This window comes from Leptonotus elevatus, chromosome 9 (assembly GCF_054856555.1).
Source record: "Leptonotus elevatus isolate MCC_2025b chromosome 9, RoL_Lele_1.0, whole genome shotgun sequence".
Lineage (NCBI taxonomy): Eukaryota > Metazoa > Chordata > Actinopteri > Syngnathiformes > Syngnathidae > Leptonotus > Leptonotus elevatus.
Genome location: NC_141247.1, coordinates 12,703,965 through 12,710,384, shown reverse-complemented (window position 1 = coordinate 12,710,384; position 6,420 = coordinate 12,703,965).

Genomic DNA, 6,420 nt, shown 5'->3' with positions numbered 1-6,420 from the left:
ATAAAAGTCCCACACTGTGATTTGGTGTTGTGATGTACTTGATGGAAAAGATGACGATGAATTAATTGACGTTGAGAAAAGGATAGATGATGAAGCATAGTCATAAATCTGGAGGCCTGGACCTCTTCATGTTCTCCTATTGACAAATCAATAAGTACTTATCCTCTGTGCAGGCAGCGCTGCTTGGAGTCCATGTATGTGCATGCGTTCTCTACTACCTGTCATCTCATCTCCCATCTTAGGACGCCAGTCAGCAAATACAATATACGCACGCATACCTTCACGTGTGTGCATCCCCGGAGTCGCCTTTGATGCAGTCGGGTGAGAGTCAGCAGTTAAATATATACACGGCAAGGAAGATAAACACGCGGACATTCATATTCATACGTGTGTATACTTTTGACGCTGTGATGCAGCCTGGCAAGTGTCAGCAGCTTGATGTGTTTCCTGTAGTCCGCGATGCCGTCCATCTCGCCCATTATCTTCCGCAGGACCGTTACGATTTATCTCTGCCATTTCAGCACCCAGGTCGATATTTATGCACTACATAACTGCATTAGAGAAGGTGCGGTGGGAATGCAATTGCGTCAGGGGCTCATCCATCCTGCAGGCCCAGCTGTTGACCCGGGGAGCAGACAAAGGCGGTGTAAACCTTACGGCAGGTTCAAAATGGCCTCAGAGGTAACTCCATAATGTTCCTCATTCAGTAATAAATTTTCCCTCAAGTTGTTTTCTCTGAGGGGCTGAAGTTCTCAATGCTGCTCGCTAGTGGTTGTTTGAGTCATTCCAACTTTCTCTTTCATTTTACAGTATTTTATTTTATTCCATCCATCCATTTTTCTTAACCGCTTAATCCTCACTCGGGGTGCGGAGGTGCTGGAGCCTATCCCAGCTGGCTTCGAGCTGTAGGCGGGGCACATCCTGAACTGGTTGCCAGCCAATCCAGGGCACACGCAGACGAACAACCATTCACACTCACAATGCCACCTATGGACAATTTGGAGTGTTCAATTAACCTGCCATGCATGTCTTTGGAATGTGGGAGGAAACCGGAGCACCCGGAGAAAACCCACGCAAGCACGGGGAGAACATGCAAACTCCACCCAAGAAGGCCGAAGACTCGATCTCACGTCCTCAACACAGTGAGGCGGACGTGCTAAACAGTCATTCACCGTGCCGCCATTTTATTTTATTTAATAATTAATTAATTTAACCCCAGGTACTAGAAGGCCAGTCGAAACAAAAAGAAGAGGTGGCAAAAGTTTTCACAGTCTGCAAATATATAAAATAATGATTTTAGTAGATGTGCTGATTCAGCGCCTGTACATAAATAAAAATAAAATAAAATAAAAAATACAGACTCTCAGTACAAAAGTACAAAAGTAACAATTAAAATGAATTTTATGTTATATACAATACAGTGCTGCCTAGCAAGTTTAACTAATACCGTGACCTGACCACACTCGTAATTCAAAACAATTATATCTCAAATCGGTATCTATCTATCTATCTATCTATCTATCTATCTATCTATCTATCTATCTATCTATCTATCTATCTATCTATCTATCTATCTATCTATCTATCTATCTATCTATCTATCTATCTATCTATCTATCTATCTATCTATCTATCTATCTATCTATCTATCTATCTATCTATCTATCTATCTATCTATCTATCTATCTATCTATCTATCTATCTATCTGTCTATCTATCTTTACTATATTGTAAGTGTTGTCCACTGTATTGCACTGAAAATTTGCAATATAAAGCTTTCTTTACATTTCCATAGCGAAATGAATGTTGTTGAAAAGTGTCAGATTCTGACATGCATAGTCGCAAGAGACGGATGATGAAAGTGTCCTTCCGAAAGCCTTGTGGGCCCAAACATGACTTAATTACTGTGAGAGCCTTGCGGTTCACGCAGGTGTAAGTATCCACCACTAGTGGCTGCAGGAGGCCACCAAGTGGACAGCAATTAGTCAGCACTGGATGGATGAAATAAATGAGGCAGCGCTGTTACTGCCACTGGAATGAGAGGAAAGGGGGGGGGGGGGGCTTCCCTGAAGGCTCGAGGAGGTCAAGGGTCACAGGGAGACTGACAGAAAGGAGATGCTGAGAGCATTTTTTCTTTCTTTCTTCTTTTTAAATGGGTCATCAGAAAATGGCGACACTGTTGGGATTAGAGCGAGCAGGCTGAAGAAGGTTTAGATTGTGAGGTTATAGGTCAAGTTCCTCATATTGAAAGAAATAGCCAGACATTTTATGGTCACATTTTCAAAGTGTTCCAATTTCCCTACTTTATGACAATAATACAGCGGCACATGTGTGCTTAAAGACAAATAGCACCGTATTGTAAAATTAGATAAATATAAACGGCAAGAAATAAACCGGTGGTTGTACTGTGCCTTTAAGGAGTTTTGGCAAGTGACATCACCACGTCGTCAATTTGGTGTGAAATCTGCTCCCTGCTCCTTGTGAATGTTTTTATTTTATATTTGTGTTTGTCCCATTCAAACAGTTGAAAGTGCAACCATCGCTTCCCTTCTTTTTCTTAAGCTCTCAAAGCAAATAATCGCCCAAGCAAGCCGTGGCACTCGTAAGTCTCGCTATCACACGTCAGTCCTCAGTTTTGCAGCACGTATAATGATTCTCATTAAAAACAGGTAATAATACATCAAGTAGAGATGTGCATGAACGAGAGCGCCCTGGAGGAGGTCAGCGCGAATGAATGAATGAAAAAAAAAATCATCCGAACCAGAGTGAGTGTCACGTTGAAGCAAATGGATGAAGACGTTCCCGTCTGACACTCATTGATGTAACTACTTGCACTTTTCTGCTTCCTGTGGCCGCCTCCATCAGGGCCTCGAGGTCCTTCTGCTTCCTCTGACCTCTTCAATTATTTGCCTGCTGCCTTTCAGCACGCCTGTCATTGTGTGACCACATGACGACAAAGACAAGGACCAAAAAGACAGGAGAGAAGGTCAAAGGGTCACAGTCCATCTGACTGCATTGCCGAGTTTCTTTTCCTTTCAGCTGCTCACATTCGAGGATCTGGATGTGATTACATGCGCAGCCGCTGACTTTATAATCCGATTTATATCACAATCAGCATTACTGGCCAGTTATTGAATATTACGCTCATATTAACAGGACATGGGGGCGCGTAAGGAGGGAAAGTGAAGATAGCATGACTCTAGAACTTGAATGAAAACGTTTTTTTTTTAAGTGGAAAAATGTCAAGTACACCAAAGACAAAGAGTCCGGAGTCCAAGTGGATCTCATCACCAATAATTTACTCTCAAAAGCAGAGGAACAAATTTATGAGCATCCCCTGGAAAGACTAAAGCACAACAGGCAAATTACAGACTTTTACACAAAATGGTGTCATTTGGGCCATCCCCTTTTCTCTGATTGGTCAATCCTGGATGGCTGATTTGTGATTGTCACAAAAGCGATGAGACTTGCTTACTTAAAGGTGTCATAAGTATGACGTGGCTTATTGTTGGGCTTTGTGGCTCACTTGTTTTTTTCTGCTGTTTCTACTCGTTTTAATGTTTGCTTTAATGTCTCCATCCCCTAAACGGTGTCACACTTCCCTTAGTTTGTTTGAGGTTCTGTTGTTTAACTAGAATCCAGGTTTTTTTTATCCTATTTTTATTTAAACAAAAAAGTTCACTTATGGATTTATATAGTTATGTTGGAGGCAAACTTTAAAAAAAAAAGAATAGAAACTAACACCACAATAACATGAATAGACTTGAATAGTCTGTGTGAGTTGAATTGTAACAGCAAATTTATTAAACAACGTTTACAACCACTGTTGTCCCCGAGGTTTGTTTAATAATAACTTTTAACAGTGAGGGTTTAACAACTCCCTGATTTATTAAATATCATGTTTAATAATTACAGATTTGTTAATTTTATCATGCTAAATAAAATGCTATGAAAATAAATACAGTACAATTAACAAAACAGTAAAACAATCATCATCATCATCATCATCATCATCATCATCATCATCATTGCTGTACTTAATCCCAACCAGCCTTTATCTGCATCATTATATTCTTCTAAAGTGACTTTTGCCTTAATAGTCTGCATTGTCAGGCATGAATTATTTTTTTTCTCTCTCCTCCCATCCCATCACATTTGAAGGCAGCGTGGATTAAATGACAGCTTTACACTGAGGATGACGTGCAAAATGCCTTAAAAGGCCGGGCTGTTTGCATGCAATTGCACGAGATCGCATCCATCATGTCCACTCTCGTACCTTCCTGCTATTACCCTCTTTCGGTTTCCTCCGGGAGGCCTGTAACTGTAATCAGCGCGGCTTGCAATCTCCCGAACCCTGACAACAACCTTAACTGGCTTGCCTTCCCAACGACAAAACTAATTGAGCTTAAAATTGAGGACTGAGCCGTTCCACTGGTCGTCAGACTCTTGGCTGCTGACCTCCACAGCGGCGAACGTGCGAGGCTGCTTCTTGCTGCCACAAAGATGCAGCGGCTTACATTGCATCAGAACCACTTATCCAGTTGTCACATGGGACTAGTGTGACGTTAACATCCGTGTGACGAGATGGAGCAGGAAAAGCTGTGTCAAACTTAATAAAAGTGCACCGCGTGTGCAAATCCTTACATTGTTAGTGGATACATGTTGGCTTCCACCTCAGGGTTATCCAATGTAGACCATACGAACTGCCAGCGATAGTGAATGTTATAAAAAATAAATCCTTGTCACTTCCCATTTTGTCTACCAGACTCCTCTGCATGCATGGCAGAGTTGTCACATACATTCACTGATGCGCTGCATTCATTTAACAGTTTGTTTATTATTGTGGTTGCAGTTTAAAGTGGTGTACCAGTGCGCTAAAAGGAGTTTCGCAAAACAATTGATTTTGTATGACACATGGGTTTAAAATAACAACCCCCCTGGGCAACATTAATCGGCTCTGTGTAGCTTTCCTTGGCATGGAAAGAGGAGTTCAGAACATTCAGATAAATATTTGATTTTTTTTAATCTTCAAGGAAATGTTGTCCAATGCCTATCCCAATATCAATAAAAGTTGTGATTTGATTTTAAAAAACAACAACTCAAACCCCAAATGTTTCGTGATGATACGCCCTGCTTGGCCATCATTGGCTGCTGGTGATCACGCTACACATGCATGGAATTTGGTGCGCTCAGTAGTCGTCTTGTGGCTGTTGTGATGGTATGTCGTGGGATTTCTTTATTGTAATTCCTTCATACTATGTCAAGCAAAAAAAATAAATAATAAAAATATTCATTGTGTCCATAGTCAGCTTATGATCCATTTTTAAAGCTGAGCACCTGCTACTGTAGAATATGTAAAAAGAGGCAACCTTCTAAACGACTTCCTTGTCAGGCATTAACAAAGCATTTCTGTACTTGTTCAGTAAGGAGACACAATAGTCTGGCCATGAATTCACTGCATTCTGCATAGTGCCCATATGCAATTATCGCTTCCCATTATTTGATTGGGATGGATTGTGCAGCCCGCACGGCTCTACTATTACAGAGCTGCTAATGCTTTAAGCTGCCCAAGCATTGCTGTTTGCATAAAATCAATTAAGTGCCTAAATGGGTCATTTCCAGTTTAGCTGTTGGTGTGTGCAGGTTGGAGTACGCTCTCTAATAGTGCAGTTCTGTAAAATGCAGATTTATGCTTGAGAGAAACACTAACAAAAGTTATACAAAAGAAAGCATGCTCAATTAAAATGTTATTCAGTATAATAACCTTCTTGGACTCCAATCATTTACGCCTTTTTTTTTTTTTGCTGACCTAACTAAAATCCGAAGCAAAAGCCTACAATTAAAAACAATTAAAACACGTCTGTCGTGAATTTGACATGACCTAAAAATGTTTATGTTTTTAACAAACAAAAATGAACACTCAGTCTAGAAAATTGATGAGTGAAAAACGATTAATTTGAGAACTTTATTAATTGTCGTGTTGTTAAATTCCGCTCCAGTCCTGTAAGTGGCGGTGATTCGCTTTGCAAATTCGTTGCAACTTGCAAACCATCAAACAAATGAAGGAGAAAGGCAGAACGGCGAAAAACAAAGCGGTCATGAAACGTCACTCACGGACACTTAACTTTGATTATGTTACTAAAGTGTGAACTGTTAGGCTCCTTCCTCATCTTTTCTTAACCTTTCACAAAGTTTGCTGAAAATCGTGTGTGCAATATCTTTTATGCGCACGCAAACGCAGCCATACTCGCAGAAACAAACCAGCAGACGCACGCAACCCAAAACGCGCCTTCTTGAACATTTTCAACTTCCTTTGTTTTCTTTGGTCCCCTCGGGTCTCCTGACGGCGGTGTTCGGTTTAGGTGAACGGTATGGGATTTTTTCTAATAGGTTTTTGGTGAGCTAACGAATACACACACA